This window comes from Podarcis vaucheri (genome assembly GCF_965113315.1).
Source record: "Podarcis vaucheri genome assembly, chromosome: 7".
In the NCBI taxonomy this organism is placed as follows: domain Eukaryota; kingdom Metazoa; phylum Chordata; class Lepidosauria; order Squamata; family Lacertidae; genus Podarcis; species Podarcis vaucheri.
Genome location: NC_138765.1, coordinates 46426117 through 46448126, shown reverse-complemented (window position 1 = coordinate 46448126; position 22010 = coordinate 46426117). Strand labels below are relative to the sequence as shown.

At 41.4% G+C, this 22010-nt stretch overlaps 1 long non-coding RNA gene across 1 annotated transcript; it reads left to right on the top strand.

Annotated features, from left to right (window-relative positions):
* The first annotated feature begins 853 nt into the window (after positions 1-853).
* On the top strand, positions 854-19294 carry LOC309537522. Its single transcript, XR_014221952.1, has 3 exons — positions 854-1159; positions 14608-15088; positions 17753-19294. It is a non-coding gene; the product is annotated as an uncharacterized lncRNA (long non-coding RNA).
* The last annotated feature ends 2716 nt before the right edge of the window (positions 19295-22010 follow it).

Genomic DNA, 22010 nt, shown 5'->3' with positions numbered 1-22010 from the left:
AGTGGAGAAAATTCCACAGAGTGCTGTTCTTTTTCTCTTTTCTTTTTTGCTGGATGGGTGGGCAGCAAAGAGAAAGCAAAAAACAGAAATCAGGAAAATGTCTTCTGAGAAATTTCTGTTCAGCTTTAGTCCAAACAGTGCATTCTAGCAGAGAAGGAGCATCGACAACAATAATAACTTCATGTTACACGCTGGATTAATTGTCTCAAGTGCATAGGTTTGGGATAAGCGGTGCCTGATTCCTGAAAGGCAGCAAAAGGATCAGTGGTGCTTTTTCAGTTCAGTGAGCCGCTTCTCTGATACCCCCCCTTTTTTTCCCTCCCCAGCAATTCGCCTTTCAAAGCAAAAGTCTTAATCCCAGTTTCTGCAGTCTATCATCATATGTAAGCCCTCCATATGTCTAACTGGCACTACAGTGGATAATTCTCAGTGAATAATTCATCAGACAAACTCAGCTTTTGTTTTGGCTTTTTGGTTTTATTCCCCTGCTGGTAGCCTAAACCCTCCAAAAGGCCAGAGTTGCTTAACACAGTAGTGCTTGGTTTTTATTTTTGGTGGCTAACACTTTTTCTGTGGAACTTGCAGATAAGTTAGACCAAAGTGTCTACCCATTGCTTTTTATTAATTTATTAAGAATCATTCAAAAACAATCTCAAAATTCATATAAAACATGCAATGAGCAGAGAGAAATTCATCCACACAATTTTCAAGTCCCAGTAGATAGCTTTAAGTGAAAGTACAGGCTCTTTCTAGACATGTTTACACAGAAGTAAATTTGAATTCTTGACTTTTAGATCAGCAGAATTGTAGTGTCCAGATCATTCCATTCCATTGCAATCAGGAGAGGCTGAAGGTGTTGGACGCGTATCTGGAAATAGTGATGGGCTTGATGGGGAATAATAACCTGAGGCTGAATAAGGCAGATGTGGGATGGGTGGATCCTGAGTCCTGGAATTAGTTGTTCAACTGTTATTGGAGAGGCTACACTCTCCCTGAAGGAACAGGTTCATAGTCTTGTTTCGTATAAGGCAGCTTCCTAGGTTCCTATGAAACCTTTTTAAGAAGGAGCATTTCTCCAATACGTCTGCTTCAGGAGCTGGTGCAAAACAGACTATTGCAAAGTGAACATCAGGCAGAGAAAAGCCTTAAGTATTAGTAGGTAAGCTATCAACGTGGCCCTAGGACTGGTTCAAGTACACAAAATTACCTTCATGTTCAGCTATTGGTGAAGTGTTAGAGGATATGCCAGCCTCATTACAGGTCAACCAACACACCTGTTCACCTTTTGTATAAAAGTATCTATCAGTCTGAAACAGCACTCAGCACGTGTATGCTGCTGAGACTGAAAGTTGGACTAAAAGCTGCAAGTGCCTCTCCCACATTGTCATGTTGCAAAAACTGAAACTGATCCCACAAAAATGAACCAGATGGTGTGTTGGACCATGGTGTTCTAGTAATTGTGAAGATCAGAAATTTTATACCTTCCTATTCCATAAATAGCCCAGGGCCTCAAAAAGATTGTAAGCTGTGTCCACTGAGAGATCCCCCTGAGCATTCAGGAATACTATGAATTCCATATGTCTCAGCAATGTACACCATATAAATGGGTTCACCACCCCATAAGAGGTGATTGACACCAGGAAATGATCTGCCCATTATAACTGAGTTATCTCAATCCCCCTCTTATATGCAAAGTATTCTTCATACACCACTGGGGCAGAGACCAAATCAAGGATGTGTCCCACTCTATGTATAGAATGGGTGTCGAACTGAGATAGCCTGATAGTTAATTTGGAGGCCAGGAAGTCCCCTTAAGAGTGATTTTGGTGTGGATGCTGAAATCCCTCTTGGGACTAACTTCATCAGGGGGGCTTTTTTTTTTTTTTTGGTTCCCTAATCAAGCTTTGAATTTGCTCATTAGCAACCCAGTGGGACAGCTCAGTGATTAAAAGCCACAGATGCAATATTAATAATTCATCATAGGTCATTCATTTTAACCCAAAGCTTTGCTACCGGCTCTGATCCTCTATTAGGATACTGCGATATATATTTTGATAGCTTCATATAACTGATCGACAAATGCCATATATGCATAAGGATTCTTATCAGGTTGTCAATGCACAAATTCAAACCCTGAGTAAAGGAAACAATTAGCATTGGTCTAGGACTTGGCCAGGTAGACCAGCTGGAGCCAAATGTTAGCAGCTGCTGGGCAGCAGGGTGGGTGGTACACCAGCAGCTTCCCCAATCTGTTTCTTTGGCCCAACACCAGATGCAGACCCTCATAGCCTCCACTCCAAAGTGAGAGGTTTTCACATGAGAAAAACGGAACATTTCTGAGGTGCAGCAAGTTCAGTAACTTCCAACACTCTGGCTTGGACTGATGCTTTATGGAGTACCTGGATAGACACAGCTGGGTGAGATCCACCCCAACCAGCTTACCCACCTAGGTCTTGGTGATACACGACAGGTTTGAACCCTCCTCCAAAATAAAATTGTGGATAAGTGAAGTGTTATATACCAACCAGGTGTTCAATAACAGCACCACCAGAGTGAAAGACTATGGGGCATATCTATCAGGCAGAGATAAGGAGAGAAGATCTGAAGAAGGGGTGGTCCATAAATACCTACACCAGTTTTCTTATCAGATGATACCCTCTGCCCTCAATGCCATATTTCCCCCTGCCAAGCACAACCAGAACACGATACACACCACCAATACAAACCATTCACTAGGAATCTGACTTACTGATTTTGCCTTATTTGAATTGTTAGGTTTTGAAATGAAGTAGGCTTGTAAGTAAGTAAATAAGTAAGTAAATAAGTGTGTTGTCATTTGATATTTGTCTGTTGTTAGCTGCTTTGGGTACAATCCACCATGGAAGAAGCTAAGTTTTAGAAACTAAGCTAAAACTGAAAGCAGGAAGCAAACTGCTTGTTCATTCTAGAATTGGTGCTTGAAATTTTCCTAATTAACCCAGAATTCAAGAGGAATTCAAGAGGAGCAAAATGCAGGGCAGAATGAATCAGATGAACAGTACAGGAATAAAACAAGGAAAATGGCCTCTCCTGTTAGCTGCAGGCTAAATGTGGGTACAACCTATTTTTTAAAATGCACTTCTTCAGCCCAAATACATCAATATGACTGCCTTATTTAGACCTGTTTCTACTATTGGCAATATCGACAAGAATCACAGTACTATTTATTTCTATTTACACAATGCTTTGCCCGCAGTGGTATTGAATAATCTATCAAAGCCCCAAACAAGGTTTTCTGATCTTTGTTTTGAAATAATGCATTTTGAAATAACGAGTTTGGTGGGTGGGTGCGTATTATGAGAGAATTCTATAAAAGTGCCCTCCAGGAACTGATATGCTTAAAAAAAACCCAAACAAAAAACAAAAACAAAAAACCTAAATCATACAACTCTAATTGTAAAGCAGCTCGTTGTAGGTGGTACATAAATAATAATAAAATCTTGAAAAATTCCTGTGAGCTGTGTTTCTATTAAATGACAAGTAGCTTGACTTATGATGATTAATTTCTGCAGGACCAAAAGAGCTTGTCTACATTTTTGTTCTTGCGCATGGAAAAGGGGGATAAGCACAGGATAGATGGAAAGCAAGTTGGATGAAGAGGGGTAATGAAAATAAAACCATTCATCTGAAATGGAAAACTGTTTTCAGCTGTGCTGGAACACTGGCTGCCCCGGTTAAGAGAATTAGTTTAATAAGCAGAAAATGCAATGAAATGTCAAAAATATGCTAATACAGAGTCCATTTGTAAAAGGTCTACTTTATATCAGCTTATGAGAGGCTATTATCCTGCCTACTCTTTGTAATGATGCAAAACACTAAATCATAATATGTCTAGGCACCATTTGGAGATCTTAGTATATACAGAGGCATGATAGTATAGCTGCAGCATCCCGGGGAATGGTCTAAATCGGGGGGGGACCTGTGGCCCTCCACATGTTGTTGGACTTCAATGCCCTTCAGTCCCGGTCAACATGACTACTGTTCAGCATTGCTGGAAGCTGGAGTCCAGGAATATCCAGTGGGCCTGGTCTATTCAGTAAGACTGAACCATCGGCTCAGGGGCGAGAGGGGAAAAGCCGGATGGATTACAGAGAGCCCCCAAAGATCATGGGAAGCAGCACCTCCTCAGCGGAGGAGAGTAACCACGCCTCCAGTGGAGAGGAGCTTCAGGGCTCGGAGGAGGCGAGGTGGTGCCAGGACACCTTGCCTGGGCAAAGCGGGGAGGAGAGAGGTCCTCCGTTACCCACGCCCTCCCTGTGCAGTAGGTTTCCGCGCCGAGAGGGGAGGCTCAGATTGGGTGTCAAGCAACTACTCTGCTGGGGAAGGTTTAAGGACCGCCCACACACGGATTCTGCCAGTGAATGAGCCAGCCACGGCAGAGTGGCGCTGTGCACAGAGAAAGTTATTTTGGCATCAAAAGCAAGGCTTCACAGCCGAGCAGGGAGGCATTTGCCTACTTGCTCTTTAGCAACCCCTTGGTACCTTAACACAACCCCATGCACATCTACTCAGATATGAGTTCTCTTTGGTTCAATGTATTTTATTCCTAGCTCAGTGTGTTTAGGATTGCAGTCTTATTTAATTACAAATATATGCTTTGAAATATGCATTTTATCACTCAATTTGCATGTAAATATGTATTATAGTGATAGCATGAAACTCTTAATCTCAGGGTTATGGGTTCAAGCCTCATGTTGGGCAAAAAGATCCGTGCATCACAGGGGGTTGGACAAGATGACCCTTGTGGTCCCTCCCAACTCCAGAATTCTATTATTCTATATCATTGTATGCAGTTTTATGCATTTTGGTATATTTGAGCCAAAAAAATGTATCATAAAATGCAGAGAAATAAGAAATAAAATTAAGTCCTGTCAATTTAAAAAACAAGGCTGAATGACCAGCTGGACTCACACTGCATACTGGGATGGAGGGCTGGGCACCATGTTTCAAAAGATGAGGAAGAAGAGGAGAAGGGTGATAGGGGCTTCAAATACCCTTCTGCTTGGTGAAACCAGAAATACCATCTGCCTTTCTGCTAAGCCAGGAAAATCCAGCTCTGGGAGACGAACCTGTGCGGTAGGTTAGACTGAGAAATAATGAATGTCCCAAGGTTAATTTGCAAGCTATGTGGTTGATTCAAGATTTCAACTGGGATTTTCACAGTGTAGCAATCTGAACCAGGATGAGGAACCTTTGCTCCTCCAGATGTTGCTGGATACCAACTCCCATTTTAACTGATCATTGCCTATACTGCTTTGGGCTTATGGAAACCCAACATCTTCTGGAGGGCCAAATGCTAGTCACCCCCCACTGTAAACCATCAGCAGACAACATGGTGCCTGCCAGATATTGCTGGAATCCAATTCTTATAGGATCCAGTCAGAATGGCCAGTGAGCAGGGATTATGGGAGCTGGAGTCCAAAATACATGGGCAGCACCACATTAGTTACTACTGTTCTAATCACTACAGCCTACTGGCTCTCAAGAAAAGAATAGAGATCATTGTTACATCTGTGTTGCATTATACTGTATGCTGTATTCCTTTGGTGTCTTCTGGTTAGGAACATAAGAGGCTCATGTGAATTCACTCTTCACATAGCAGATTGTTCTTAATGATACAATTAACTTGTTTATTATTGTTGTTTATTAAATTTGTATACTGCTTTTCATCCAAATATCACAAGGCAATAACAACATAAACCAGGTTTAAATCACACTATGGTTAAGGATATACAGAAACAGCTGGATATTTTTTGGCATGTTCTGGCAGTTTGCCTTGTAATTTTGTAGATGTTTTGCCTGTATAAGTACCTCCAGATTTGTTTTGCAGTTCTGCTTTAGACAAAATCTAGATAAAATTTTGATGCAGGAATTTTAAAACTCCAGATATTTCCTTATACAGTACTGGTTGGAACATTTTTGGCTTCCTTCAAAATTTATCAGCTGTTTCACCAGGGAAGAACCCCCCCCCCCAAAAAAAAAAAAATTGCTTTGAATTATCTGTTAGGGAAAATGTTGGTGGTAACTCACTTGGTGATTAAACGATTAGTGGAGAGGGAAAGTTAATTAACCACTGTATCTTAGGAGCATGTAACTTGATACACAGTTGCTTAAGTAATAACCTTGATAGGTATCCTTCACGGAAGCATCATCCTTGTGTTTGGTTTTGTAGAGCGACTTCCTTGCTACATCCTCTTAAACTTCTCAATCCCATGAGATTGCTTACACAGTGTCCTTTAAATTAATGTGATGCTGCACTGCATGACATTATAGCTGAAGTGGATGAATGAGTATGTTGGATTTTTATTTGGAAGTGAACAGAAAAATCAATCTACAGTACAAACAGGGAGGCATTATCTCACTCTCAGAACAAACCTAGCCTTAACTGCCTGTGGTTGAAGGATGTGCCACCAGTCTTTGTCGGCTAGATGAATGCCGGCTCTCCTATCATTTGCAAACACCCCATTCAACAAAGCAGTCAGTCCCAAACTCTTAGATTTAAACAGGTTGAAGGTGCTTCTGTAGGCTGCTTCTACAAGTGATTCATTTTGTTCCATTTATACCCCAGTCTTTGTATAAATCCCAGGACAGGTAACAACAATATCAATGCTGTCAAAATAAAATTGAACATCTAAGAAAACCAATAAAACACCCAATAATAAGGATAGATAAGCAACAGTAAACCATATTCTTCTGTTGTAGCAGCAAGCAGCTAATCATTCATAAATGTGCAGGCAAACTGGTGGTCTTACCCTGGTGTCAGAATGTCAACAAAGTTGGTGCCAGATGCATATTTTGGGACAGGGCACTCCAACATCAAAGGGCCACAACAGAGTAGGTCCTTTGTCCTGGCTTCACTGATGTGCTTCCCTTGGAGTTGAAACAAGACAGAATTCTCCCATAGGATTAAGGGTACAGGCAATCTAGTACAGAGGGGAAAAGCACTCCTTCGGGGTCACAAGTCATGTTGTTGTTGTTACATTTTTCTACCGGCCTTCACTTAAAGACCACGGGGCAGTTCACAACATAAAAATACAAAATGAGAATACAAAATACATTTTTTAAAGAAATCAAACCAATAAACTCCCTCCCACAAAAACATTTAAGAGGCCAACGTTTCCCTCAGCCAGCTCCCTTTTTGTGGGCAAGGGAGAAAATGTATGACAAAGCCTCATGCTTAGTGACTAGAAAAAGCTTCCCCTCAGCCTCCCCAACATTGAGTTCACTCTGGAGTTACTTTTATATTCATCCACCAACTCATCCATCCATTCAGTTAATATCCCACCTGCCTTCCATCAAGAAACTCAAGGCAGTGTACATGGGATTGCCTTGTGGTGTCCTATTCAGTCACCAAACTGACCCAAAGTTGCTTAGTTTCAGAAAGGGAGCTGCCATCAGACCATGCCTTTGGACCAGGTTAGGCATAGGCCTAGACTTATATAGAGGGAGGGAAAACTGAACTTCTGGATCTACACACTGGATGTATTAATGCCACATGGCCTCATGATGGATGACAGTGAAAATATCACAAGGCATTAGCAAATGAAGCCCTTCTCAAAACATTAACAGCAACAGAAGTTTAAACATTTTGCCATATAAATGAGATCTGTTTTGTTAATCACAGTCACACACACACATTTTTTTAGTGATTATCAGAATCCCCCCAAAAATCTAAATGCTTTTATATATGGATGAGACAAGGATACAATTATTAATCCACCAAATAAATATCAGGGTTCACATTCAGTTGTTAGCAACTGATTTAGTCTTTGCACTTCCCATGTTTCCATCCATTTTGTAGCTCCTTTCCTATTTTCATAGAAATACAGTACATTTGAGCTTCTTCTTAGACCTACAATGAGTGATGTGGATATTCACATACCTTTGTTGTTATACCAGGGTTGCTTTGATCTGTTGCACATTTGGTTCTCTACTGCCATGCTGAGTCATTAGGAAAGTAATGGCCAGGACTTTAGGCAAGAAGTCCAGGGAGCTGATCAACTGAATAAACAGGAGCTCCAATGCAGCAGTGTGGCTTACATTAGCATCTAGAGTGGACAGGCTATAGCTCAGTGGCAGAGCCTTGTATGCAGAGGGCCCCAACTTCAGTCCCTGTTACTTCCAGATAGGGCTGGTAGTATGGCATGCCTGAAACCCTGGAGAGATGCTGCCAGTCAGTGTAGAGAATCCTGAGCTGGATGGATAAATGGTCCGACTCAGTATTAGGCAGCATATGACCATTAAGTCTAATGATATGATAATTTGGAATCTAGAATTACCTAACTGCCTCACTGCCCTCCAGAAAAAAAAAATTACCTCTTGATCCTGACAATTGATATAAAATGGCTCTGTGAGCAGATAGCCCAACTTCTCATGGTAACAACATGCATGAGGTTTCATACTGTTGTATTCTTGAGGAGAATACTGTAGAAAGAATTTTATAAAGATCATTGTCATTTTGTCCTCTGCATTGGCAGGCATCCCACCCATTATGTTAAGTCTCCTAGTTATCTCTCATGCTAAATTCATAAACAACATAGCAAAGAAAGTCAGCTGAAATAAATGGGTTTGGGTGTGATCCTGCGCCTAATGACGTTGATGGCAACAGTCCCATTGATTATAATAGAGGGGCTTGCAATCTTTTGCCAACCACCAAACTTAATGTTCTTTGCTGCCATTGGTATTCACTGTCGCCAGATATTTTACCCTGAATAATCACTGATGGACATTGATTTTTGTCTGTGCTCTTCACAGCACAGCAAAATTAATGTGAAAGTCAGAGTCAAATGAGTCCCAGCGGTGTCCTCCACTCTCTGCTGAGAAGCGCATTTTCAAATACTAAAGGACTGGCATCCAATGCAAAGCCCACAGTAGCTTGTATTGCAACAATTAATAGGCATGAATAGTTCTCTCCAGGGGATTCAGGTTACCTTGATATCATCTTTAGAGGTTAGAATCTTGAAACAGTTGAATGAGGTTAATATATATGGTAGTTTATGAACCGCTTAATTCTTTGCCTTCGAATTCAATTACATCATATGGCTTCTTTTTATCGTCTTCTTTTAAAGCAGTAATTCCTCAGAGGCATTTGTACGTTGTCAAGTATCAACAAGGGGGACGTAATCATTATAAGGTTTAGTGGGAGGAAAACATTATTGTACAGTAAACAGCCTAGCCCAAAATTCATGATCTGGTGGTAAACACATGTACCCTGATAATTTGGAAGATTCCTGATATTTCCATTACATAGTTTTGGTTGAAATTTCATAAACAATGCAGTTTGGTTTATTTACAGCAGGAGTGGGAAAACTATGGCTCTCCTGATACTGTTGGACTCCTATCAGATTCACCCAGCATGGTCAGTGAACAGGGATGGTGGGAAATGTCAATGTTCAATAATTGCAGTTCAGTGTCTGGAGGGACACAGGTACCCAATCCTTGTTTAGTGAATGTGGCTTTATCAATCCAGTCTCAACTCATGCTGCCTGTACCAATTGCTTGCAAACAACAGTTGAAGAGGCTAGTACCCTTATGACCTGCTTGTGGGCATTTGGATGGCAATAGTGGAAGCATGTGGCATCATTTGATGTGATGCATTAATGTTCTTGAATCCTTATGGTCATTTTGATATGGGAAGCCTTGTCCCATATCACATATCACAAAATGTGAAATGAAACTAGTTCATCTGTTACAAGCTACTCCAAAGTGAAACTCATGTCGCTGCAGACAGTATGTTTTGAAGACAGATTGATTAATTATGACAGGAAGTCTAATTCACAGAACTCACAGCTGTTTCTGAAGCATGACAACTTGGCAAAGATACCTTGGATGTGACATTCATTTATTTCACTTGTCAAGCTCCCCAATAAGCAAGTCCTTGGAAAGTAAACAAGACGTGTGAGAATACCTATTCTTCCACCACATACCTCCATTAGTACACCTTCCTTATATACTGCAACAGTTTTCTCTGGTGTATGCGCCAAATAAACTGAAAATGGCTTAGAGAGGGAAAGAGAGTCCTCTGTGATAGCATAAGTACATGGATCTACTTCTTGAGCTTTTCCATGTCTGTCCCACATGGAGCCCAGTCACCAATGCCTGTGTCTTCTTCCCTAAACCCTGATGTGATATATCTGCTACCAGACTCTAATGACTGGGCCACAGACTCCTCAAAGGTTAAAGTCAGCTTTGAGGAAATATTTTCAGAGTTTGAAACCCCAGGGCCTCAGAAAGCATCAATGGCTGCAGAGGAAGGCAACATACCTTTTACTCACTTGATGCAGCATTCAGAGGATGGGGACTCCAGTCAATGAATACCTACTCCAGGCGATATATAGATAGATGATAGATGACAGATAGATAGATAGATAGATAGATAGATAGATAGATAGATAGCGATAAATGATAGATAGATGATAGAGATAGATGATAGATAGATGATAGATAGATAGATGATGATGATAGATAGATAGATAGATGATAGATAGATAGATGATAGATAGATAGATAGATAGATAGATAGATAGATGATAGATAGATAGATAGATAATAATGATGACAGATAGATAGATGATAGATAGATGATAGATAGAGTCTTTCAGTTGATCCATAGCATTGCTGACACAACTTGTAAGTTCTGCCTTAACTGCATGATCACTAACTGTGGCCCACAAACTCACACCTCCAAGGTGCTGCTGCTATCATCTCATCTCACCCCATCTTGCCTTCCTGTTTACCTGAAACCCTGGGATGTCTGACCCTCACCCATGCTTGGGCCACCAGTATCTGAGGTGGTGGGTATTACCATGGGTCACAAGCATTGGTATTGGGATTGGTGCTTTTTATCTTGTTCATAAATGATCTGGAGTTAGGGATGAGCTGTGAGGTGGCCAAGTTTGTTGGTGACATCAACAGAAACAAAAAAGAGTTATGAGGATTATGAGGATCTCCAAAAGGATATTTTCAAATAAGGCAAAGGACATTAAGCAGTGTAAAAAAAAAATTGTGTGTGTGTGTGTGTGTTTCAAGGTATTAATAAGATATATAGCTCTTTTAAGATTTTATTTTGGCAGCTGAGCCAATGCACAGCTGCTGATTGGAGCTGGAAATGTTGGTAGATGAGAAGGCAGTGTCCTTCAAGAGATAAAAGGTCAGTGTCAGAGAGCAAGGATGAGGGGGACTGGAGTGATGGAGTGGAAATACCAGGGTGGAGAGAGACCTATGAGGGAAGAAGGAGTTGCCTGAGCAAGGACAAGGAAGAGCAGAAAGGCGAAGAGGGGTTAGAGAGAAGTGTCTAGGGGTGCCATCCCTACTGGCAAGTAAGAAAGAGGGAAGGGGTGGAAAAACTGGCAGGGCACCATACAAGGGCTGGATAAGGGAAGGCAGAAGAGAAGACAGTGTATGTAGAAACAAAACAGAGTGAAGTAATGTGGTGAAGGGGGACAATGAAATTCTTAGTGTATGTTTCCCACTAGGGAGTGCTCTGAGTACATCAGGCAACCTGTGCTTCTTATGACTCCTTTGGCCAGAGGCAGGGACAGAGCTCACACCCAGAGCCCTAACTGCAGACAATGATTCTACATCACCTCAGATGTAACATTTCTAACACGGTCATGTGATTTCTTATGTTGCCTGCCAACTGGTGTAACTGATTATTTATTGCATAGATGTGTAAGTTTACTCTTGCTAGAATCCATTTTGCATTCTCCAGCTTGACCCCACAGGAGTCCAGACAAATTTTAAAATAAAGCGTGTTCTCCTTCATGGAGAGCACGTGTTGCGGTGGGGGCCGCCAGGACACTCCAAAGTTGGGGGGGGCGGGCTAATTGATTGTTGGCCACTGATGCGATTGGGGCTTCCCTTGTTGTTGGGAAGACGTTAATGTTGCCATTTATTGATTGACAGCCAGAAATACTAAAACTCCTTGCACGAGGCTAGGACTTCCTCTTTTCGCCCGTGCATCGGATTGCCCGTCCCTCCCTCCCTAGAATAGGGTTGTTCGCTTTGACCTTGCTATGCCTGTCATGGGGTCATCTGCTTTAGAGTGGGGGCCTGGTAGGAATTTTGTCCATCTGGCTGATTGGCTGGGGCCATTTGGTTTTTGCCTACTGCAAAGCAAATTGTCACAACTTGTAAGGTTCACGGTTAGGCATTGGTTTATGGTTTGGTTGGTTGAGGGGCATGGATTGGCTGTGCCTGCCCCTCTAATGCTGCTGCTGCAAGGGATTCCGTTAAAGGAATTGGGGGCTAACTATTGCTTGTCCACTCTGTCAAAGGGGCTCGGGCCATAGCAATGAGCTTCTGGTTGCATTTGGGGTGAGGGCAGGTTCCCTGCTCCGTTGCTACTCCCAAGTGTATTCCCCTATTCTGACTTTTGCATCGTGCGGAATGTCAGTCTGTCCCCCATGGTGGGGGCAGATAGTCGCAACCAATGCCTACGCAACCACTTACAAATTTCTATTTTAATAAAGATGTGGCCAAAATTATGCCAAAATTCTTAAACAAAAATTTCTGTGTGATGTGTGAGTTATTGGGGTGGACCTGGGGACCTCGACACGCAAAAGAAAAGAAAATAAGAATGAGAACGAGAGGGTTATGGGAATTCTTCAGAGACACTGATGTAGCAGGAAACAATACTTAAAAAAACTAACAATTATCATGTCATTGATATGAAATATACAAAGGAGTTTTTCAAATATTCTCATCTGCCTCCTGGGATCTGTCCAACCACTAAAATAGCCTGAAACTAAGGACAAACTGAGGCAATTACATTCCAGGAATAAAATCTTCATTGTTCAAAGTACTGGGGTGATATGCACAGGAACACTGAACACGTTCCTTTGCATCAATATTTCAAAGACTCCTTCCATAACAATAAGCTTACCCTGCAACCCAAACAAAAGAGTGTTAAAAGATAAAAATAGCAACATGCCTCTTGATAGGCGAACAATGTGTGTGTTTTTGTGTGTGTGAATATTGGAAGTGATAACAAAATATTTCCCCAAAGCATAGGCAGCTCTCATATATTGAGATCATTGGTCCATCTAAAGCAGTAGTGACCATACTGGCTAGCAATGACTCTCTTGGGTTTTCCCAGACCTACATGGAGATTCTAAGGACTGAAACTGGGAACACTTGCATACAAAGCATGCATGCAAAACTTGCGCACATGTACCACTGACCTGCAGCCCATTCGCATAAGAGAAAGAGTGTCAGCCTTTGCAAGGCAAGACTATTAAGATTCCTTTTCCTTTTCAAGGCAAGACTATTAAGATTCCTTTTCCTTTTCAAGGCAAGACTATTAAGATTCCATTTTTTATATAATTATTTTTTGCATTTTCAATACGTACAATAAGCAAAAGAAAAATAAACTAACACAATAAAAACATGGAATCCACTTTGACTTCCCTCCCTCCCCCATTTGTGGATCATCATATAATGATTTTCCCTCTGCATCTGTTCCGTAACTCTATTGTTATAAATTCTTTGTCAATCCATAGTTCAAATTTTTCCTATTAATATTCTTGCTGCCCATCTATAGAGTCCATGTCATATGATGAGATAGAAACAGATTTAATAAAGGTTTATCTCTTTTCTTTTTCTTCTAAACGATGCTTGCTGATGATTACAAAACACGATCCACAAATAACAAGAAGTTTATGTATTATTGTGTTTATTTAGTATTTCAGAGTATTAGTGTTCTATTATGAGTTCAGTATGTCTTAACACAACTTTACTTTGCCCTGGGTTTTAAGCTGCATGTGCTTTGTAATAACACTGTGAGTAGACTGCTTGCTGTATTCTTCTGAAAAAATTTAAAATCATAAAAAAGGTTCCAAAGTGGCTTTCCATATTCAACTTGTATAAAGGCAACAAAGCAATTCCAATATCAAGTTTAAGTGTTGTCATGTTAAGGGACAATAGGTGCATATGGCAATACATTGTCATAAAGCTGATCCTTTATGATCACTTTAACAGCATAAAGTGAACATGCCCATCTTAGAATATATTAATGATTATTAGCAGTATTCTTGTTATTATTATGTTTATGTGGCTGCTGGCTAAACACAATAAATCAAACTGAATGGACTGAATGGATGATTTTCCTAATTAAGTGGCTCCTCGTTTGTGGAATGCTCTTTCCAGGGAGGTTTGTCTGGTACCCTCATTACATATCTTTAGGCGTGAGGCAAAAACATTCCTTTTCTCCCAGGCCTTTGGCTTGTTAAACTATCTATGGCCTTTTAAACTGTGGGTGGGCGGGTGGGGTGGGGTATTGCTTTTGTTACTACGGTAGGTATTTCTCTGTTTTTATATGACATTTTATATTACATTATATTTGATTCTCGGATGAAAGGTGGTATAGTAAATCAATCAACCTTAGGATTCTACTTTGTAGAACACATAGTTGTTTCTTGATGCTGCAGTGACAGTAAGAATAATAGTGACACTTTGTAGAGGGTAATTTCTGATTTTTGCTGTAGCTTGTTAGCTTAAAACATAAATGGAATCCAGTTCCAGAGACTAGGCTCAAAATTTTAATTATGTTTTAATTTATGTTTTCTGTAGGCTACTTCGGATAAAATCAATCAACATTGAAAAAGGAAAGAAAACTCATGTTGAGAAATAAGTAAGGGGAAAGGGAAATGACTCTCCTGCCTCTCCATCAGTGAGAAGAAGCTGTAACAGAGAGGGAATGGGGAGGGGAGAAAAAATGGGAAATGTTGAGACAGGTTGATGTTTCTATTGCTATGATTACTAAAAAGGATGCACCGTTACTGCTTAGTCCTTGCTTATGATCTCTTGCCAAAACCAGCTGATTTTTGGGAAATGGAGGATAAGAGAGAGTGGCAGCTGTGCCCTGTATGGAAACCACCAAACTGCTTCACATCTTGTCAGCTTGCCATGTGGCTTGAGGCCAAGCAGGCTATCAGTGACACGTATAATGAGACACTGACAGAACAAGTGGGTATTGTGGATCCAAAGGAGAGCCAGCAGAGTAGCAGAGATGGTCACGTGCTCCTGGCAAGCACTACCTGGCAATAAAAAGGTGTGTGGTGGTTGTTATTTAAAACATTATAGCTATTTACATGTGAAGACAAAGCATTATTCGCCCAGAGTCTTGTTTGCTTATTTATTTCAAATTGTAAGGCGGGGGTGGGAAGAGAAGGTATATAAAAAAGAAATTCCAATTGTAAGGCGGGGGTGGGAAGAGAAGGTAAATAAAAAGAAATAACAATGATACCACCGCCAGCTGACATTGTGTGATCAGCAAACTTTTTCAGCAGGGGGCCAGTCCACTGTCCCTCAGACCTTGTGAGGGGCCAGACTTAATTTTTTTGGGGAAATGAATGAATCCCTATGACCCACAAATAACCCAGAGATGCATTTTAAATAAAAGCACACATCCTACTCATGTAAAAACACCAGGCAGGCCCCACAAATAACCCAAAGATGCATTTTAATTAAAAGGACACATCCTACTCATGTAAAAACACGCTGATTCCCGAACCGTCCGTAGGCAGGATTTAGAAGTTGATTGGGCCAGATCCGGCCCCCGGGCCTTCGTTTACCTACCCATGAGCCATACCTTCAAACACAGAAAGGGCACTGAACTCTCCCAACCACTGGGTGATAATTGGTAGGTGTTTGTCCTTCTAACCTTGCAGTGTAAGTCTCTTAGTTCCAAAAACAGTACTTCTGTCTAAAAATCTTTATCCACTTTCTCCATGCCATACATAGTTTTATATCATGTTACCTCTTACTCGCCTTTTCTCTAAACTAAAAAAACTGAAATGCTGCAACTTTTCTTCATAAAGGCTTCTCCCCTGGAATACTTTGGTTGCCCCTTTCTGAAGCTTTGCGTGTGGAGGTTCCCAATCCACCCCCCAAAATAACTCACAACGGACACGTAATTTTTTGTTTAAGATTTTTGGCATGATTTTGGCCACAACTTTATTAAAATACAAACCGTGAGTGGTTGTTTAGGCATTGGTTAAGACTATCTGTCCCCCCGCCTGGGGACAGAACTGACTTCCGAGCACCACCGAAAGCCAGTGTGGGAAAACAAGTCAGGGAAGAATTGGAGCTGAGTCACAGACCTCAATTCTCACCCGCCTGCTCCCTGAAGGCTTGCCGGCCCTAGTACCATTCCAGGGATTGGACAAAAAGATGGCAAGCCCTAGGATTCCTTTAACGGAATTCCCTTTCCGCAGCAACCATGGAGGGGCAGGCCCAGCCTATCCTAACCCCTCCTCTACCAGATTTATAACCAATGCCTAACCACAACCTTACAAGTTGTGACTATTTGGTACGCAGTAGGCAAAAACCACCCACCCAGCCAATTTGCCAGGTGGAAAAATTCCTACCAGGCCCCTGCTCAAAGGCAGACGACCCCACGACAGGCATAGCAAGGTCAACGCAACAACCCCTTACTTTAGGGCGGGTGGGCGGGTGATCCGTTGCACGCAGCAAAAGAGAAAGTACAAGGCTGCATGCAGAGTATTTAAACCTTTTACCCCTCCCACCAAAATTGCAACATAACTTTCCCCCTAGCAACTCAGCAATCCAATCACTGCCCCCTGGCCATCTTGGAGAACTTACCCAGCAACAAAGGGGGTGGCTCAGTAGACCCCACCGCAACACATGCTCTCCCTGAAGGAGAACACGCTTTTCCAAATCTACAAGATTCTTTTTAGGGGCTTTGGCAACCAGAACTGTACACAATATTCCAAGAGCTCTCACCCCAATAGCATTATAACAGCATTGTCTGCATGGGCCTGGCTGCGTCTATAAGTAACCAGTAATGTATGGGGGCTCTAGTAAAACCCTGCACTAAAAGAATCTTGCTGTAACCATAGGTACAAGTAGGGCACAACATTTTACAGGGTTAAACTTGTTTCTTGCAATTCCTTCAGTAAGGGGTCCTAAAAATATGGTTTTGTATGTGAGAAATTTAGGTGTGCTAACATTTTGGACAAGATTTATCTTGGTAAGTCTATGTTTGTTGAAGAAGCACATCAAATGCTTTTGGAAAAACCAAATAATTTAAATTTTACCTTCTGAAAAATTCAGGTAATTCGAAACAACAACAATTGCAAGTACTTTTTGCAAGTCATTTTTAAAAGCTTCTGTGCAATTTTGCACACATTTTACTTACTGAGCAAGACAAAATTATATTAATGTAAACAATATATTTTGAATGTGCAAGTCATGTTACAACTTTTTAGCATTTCTCATTTTTAGAATTTGAAAAGTTGAAAGGTTCAGCATACTCTGAAGTACAAGTGCACAAAGGTTGCCTTTTCAGCTTTGTTTTGTCAATGCACAAGTGCACATCAGTAAAAGAATGCTAAAAGTGTAAATGATTAGAAGATACTGAACACTGCAACAACCAATTATGAAATTTCAGAAATTCTCCTGATTAAATAAGATTTCAGGAGAGTTGAATGCATGACAGAGTGAACCCATGGAACAATTAAAAAGAAAATATCAGAATAACTTAAGTCCATAATTCCTACTTCTCTGCTTCCAACCGCAGCATGCTCTTCAGGCCCATTTCATGAGACAGGAACACTTACAGTTTGAAACCTTTGGGGAATAGAAAAAGAGTGTTGCTTTTCCTCCTCCCAGAAAAACAGTACAGTCCCAGGGCTTTAATCTGCCTCTTTGAAGGAAGTACTAAATGATTTTTTTTTCCCATGTACATACACAGGTGCAATGAACATTTTGAGATGAATCTTGAACCCCACTGACAACTGGATGAAATTAAATGAAGTTAACATTGCCAAACAGATGGCAATTAACAGCAGAACTGGACAACTGAGCCAAAACAAATTATAAATGTACTCCAGAAGCTGGGATTGATTCACACTGGATCCACACAGAGACTTCCCCAGCCATAAGGCATATTCACATTAGCAAGGAGTGCTGTGGCTGCATTTTGTGTCAGATGATGCAATTATCCCTCCCCTTGGAGACTCACCAAAGCCTGAACATATTTTGGAAATGCCACAATACCTTTCTAGTGAGGTTAGTTTGGGGAGACTAGATTAAAATGGACAGAGGGCTGCAGGTTATAACTAGTCCTGGGGCTTTTGTACTTTGCCCTTGGGTCTGTAAGGTTCGCAGATGTCAGGTCTCTCCCCTATTCTACATAAATATGGATTGAAGGAAGGCAACATAATGCTGTGCTGAAAGAATGGTTCAGCTATTTATGTAATAATCCTGTTTGGAACAGGCACACAGCTCAGTGGCAAAGCATATGCTTTGTGTGGGAAAAGATGCAAGGTTCAATCCTTGGCACCCGCAGGTATCAGAGCAGAGAAAGAGTGAAAATGGAGAGAAGCTGCCAGTCAGTGCAGACAATATTGAGCCACATTTTGTGGCTTTCTTGGTACAAAACTCCTTCATATGTTTCTAAGTCACCATGCACTAAAGGTGAAATGTGAATTCCAGGAGCATTTCTTTGACCTCTCACGGATGTTGGAGGAATGTGAGGCAATCAGTGCACATAACTATGCAGATGGGTGATTAATAGGCGCTCATATTATATATCTTTGTTGCAAGAAGCACTGGTGCAATAATGGTACACCATTGGCAAACCAGATTATTGTTTGTAACATGTAGAGCTGCTCACATTCCAAATGAAGGGGAGGGCTGTGGCTCAGTGGTAGAGCATGGTTTGGATGCAAAGAGTCCCAGGATCAATGCCTGGCATCACCAGGGAGGGCTGGGGGAGACCCCCAAACACACCTGAAAACCCAGAGAGCCACCACCAGTCGGTGAAGACAGACCGATGAACCAACAGCCTGACTTGTTATAAGGCAGCTTAGTATCAGAGTTAAAGATGTGAGCAGTCCAGTTACTGAAAGTAACAGCAGGAAGACTTCAGGATTGACTGACATGAGAAGTGAACATGGTCTGGTCAAGCTACCTCCAAGGACACTTTTGAGTGTCTCTTTGGCCTACTATTAATCTTCCTCATTAGCAGTGAATATAGGAGCAATGGCTACTGCCGACCCCTTATTTGCTGGATTTGCTTGGCAAGTGGACAGGTGATAGCAACAGTAGGAACTAGGGTGGCTATGTGTCTTACTTTACACACCCCTGTTTGAAGAACTGCCTAACCCAAGTGCAATTTAAAATTAAAGAGCCATATGAAGGGAAAACAGGTGTGTTGAAATGTCCTCTCAACAGTGAGCAGCTGGAGAACAGAGTGAGCAGGAACACAGATCACCTGGTTCCTACTATAGTAATATGTAATGCATATCTGTTTAAATTTTAGTCATTATTTCAAAATATATGTCTAAAAATATATATTAAGGTTGTATACTAGATCCAGCCAGATCTTGGATTCCAAACCAAATCAGGCTGCTTCAGGTCAACCTGGGATTTCAATAAATAAATAATATTGTAACTAGTGTTTGATGGGTGAGTCTTGTTTATGGCCAGTGTCATTTTCACATATGTTATTGCATAAATCCATCCCATGTCCACATTGATCTGCCTTTCTTCTTTTTCTACAACAGCAACAATTCCCCTAAAATAATCATTGTACCACAAATTCCTCTTCTAAACATTTTGGTATATTTTCTGAGCAGAGAACTGTGTTGCAAAATTCGAAAAGGGAAAATCTGAAATGCAATTGTGTTCCAATCTGCACACTAGCTTTGGAGGTATGGGAAGGGTCAGTTGACACTGAGGTGCACAGGAGCGAAATTTCTCAAACATCTCCAGGTGAGAGGGGCACTGCTCTAACTGCCCAGTGAGTGGGTGGATGTTCCTTCCTGGGAGAGGAAGGAGCATTGCATTGACCCTTACCTTATCCCCCTTGGTAAAAAATGGCAACCCACCTGGCAAGATGCTAGCATAGTGATTCTGCACCACCCAATGAGCCGCTTCTGCCTGTGTCTTTTGCTATATTGTAAGCTAAGTCTTAAGAACGGGATCTATCAAATTTGTTTTATACAGAGCATTACAACCTCCCTCTTATCTTTCTGCTGTTATGGGTGGTGCTCTGAAATAAATTTATCAGTCAGTCAATGAAGGACATTAAAGAATTCAGTCTGAAATTGCTACAGAAGTATATTGGAAATGGTGCCAACCTTGAAGTTTTCTCCACTCATTCTGAAAAACGGATAAAAGTTAGCTACGCTGATCAAGTATAGATGTCATGGCAGAGATCTTGGCATTTGTGCAGAGACCTTCATTTTAATCTGTTCACAGCCTGAACATGGTAATAAGGTAGCTTGATAAGGTGGCAAAGGTTAGCTGCAATGTGCTGCTTCTCAGGGATTTTTTTTTATAAAAAGAGCATTGAAGTGTCTGACCGACCCATCGTGTGCCGCCAACAGAGATGGCAATGTGGGAGTCATCGCTGAACAGGTGGTGAGAGCTAAGCAGAAAGACCTCTGACTTACGAGAATTAAATCTGTGAAAGTTAGAGGACACCTATAATTGAACCTTCCATAGTCATTTACCTGCTCAGAGAATAGTCTCCTTAAGGCCAGCTGCTGCCAGGGAGCTTAACATGTGTGCAATTTCCCACTGTAATTAATGTTCTGATTAAAATATGAATAGAAAGAAAGTCATGGCAGTTAGTGTGTCTTGGAGATGTGAAACAAAGCCAATGTCAATTTGCGGTTGACGAATTTTTGGGTTTGCATGCCACATATTCAGTTGAAATTATTCTTTGAATTACTTATCAAGTATTAATATATCTGAGACTACAAATTATGCTTATCATGTGGGGGGACGGTACAAATACAGCACAGATCTGACATTTTAAAACTTTGAAGTCTCTCTTCTGACAGGCAAGGAGAACCTGAAAGACTCATAGGAGCCAGCTCCTAGGCACCCACGAAAAATATTTGAGGTTGCTGGGCCTCCCCCAAGTTGATGGGCATTACCATTCAAATTGGGTGTGTGCACCATGTCTTGTGATCGATTATATGGGGCAGGGCTTACCTGCCCCCTCCAATATTTTATTAAAGTTGGCACCCCTGGAAGGGCTTAATAGGATATTGTCAGGGAAAGATTAGCTGGTGGTGGTGCTGGACAGAACTTTCAACATGGTGAGAGGCTGGCCAAAACAACAACAACAACAATAAAGGGAAGGGGTTGGTGCAGTAGCAGTCAGAGGGGCAGGGCAGCATTGTTCACTGGCCTTCCTAATGCTGAGTTTTTCCTGCCAGTTCCCAAGTGGGTGACAGATGAGGGGCAGGGAGTTCAGTATAATGCAAATGTGGAGGCAGGGGTGTCAGACTGGTTTCACTCCTCACCTGCAGCCTGTACCTCACTGCTGTCCCTCTCAGGAACTGCCGGCGATGCTCAGCATTGGGAAGGCAGGTGAGCAATGCATCCCTGTCTGTGCCACCACACCAAATGCTACTGGTGGGTGGCAAAACTGCTATGTTTGTAGGATGCAAAAGCTGCAAGCTTACTTTCCCAGATTAAATTGGTTCACCCGTTCCACACCAGCATATTTCTTTTGTTTTTGGCCTTCAAATGCCTTTCTTTACCTATTTTAAGTGAGTTCTCAGTGACAATTATGCGGTTCAAAGCATTTATGAAAGTATTTATTACTACAGGTAATTCTCCTTTTGGAGGGATGCTGTTAGTTTTTCTCAGTGCTGGGCAGACTGTTACAATAAGATTTTGAAAAATAAAACATCCATCTTGTTCTGTTTCGTTTTGCAACCGGAAATATACTGCCAACTGCCAAAGAAGGACTTATAATTGACATACCATTCCTTTTACTCTAGCAGAGGCAACAGGTGATATAAAAGGAAAACGGAACACAAAATTTATCATTTTGCTATAAAACAGCCAGAATAATAGATAAGATCATTTGTGGTCCTATTTTAGTGCACGCGAGCTTTTTTCTTCTTTCTCTTCCTGGCTGCTTTCATCCTAATAGCATTCCCAGTGGGGTAAAGGTGTATTTTTCATCATTGGGCTGCTTTAAGGAA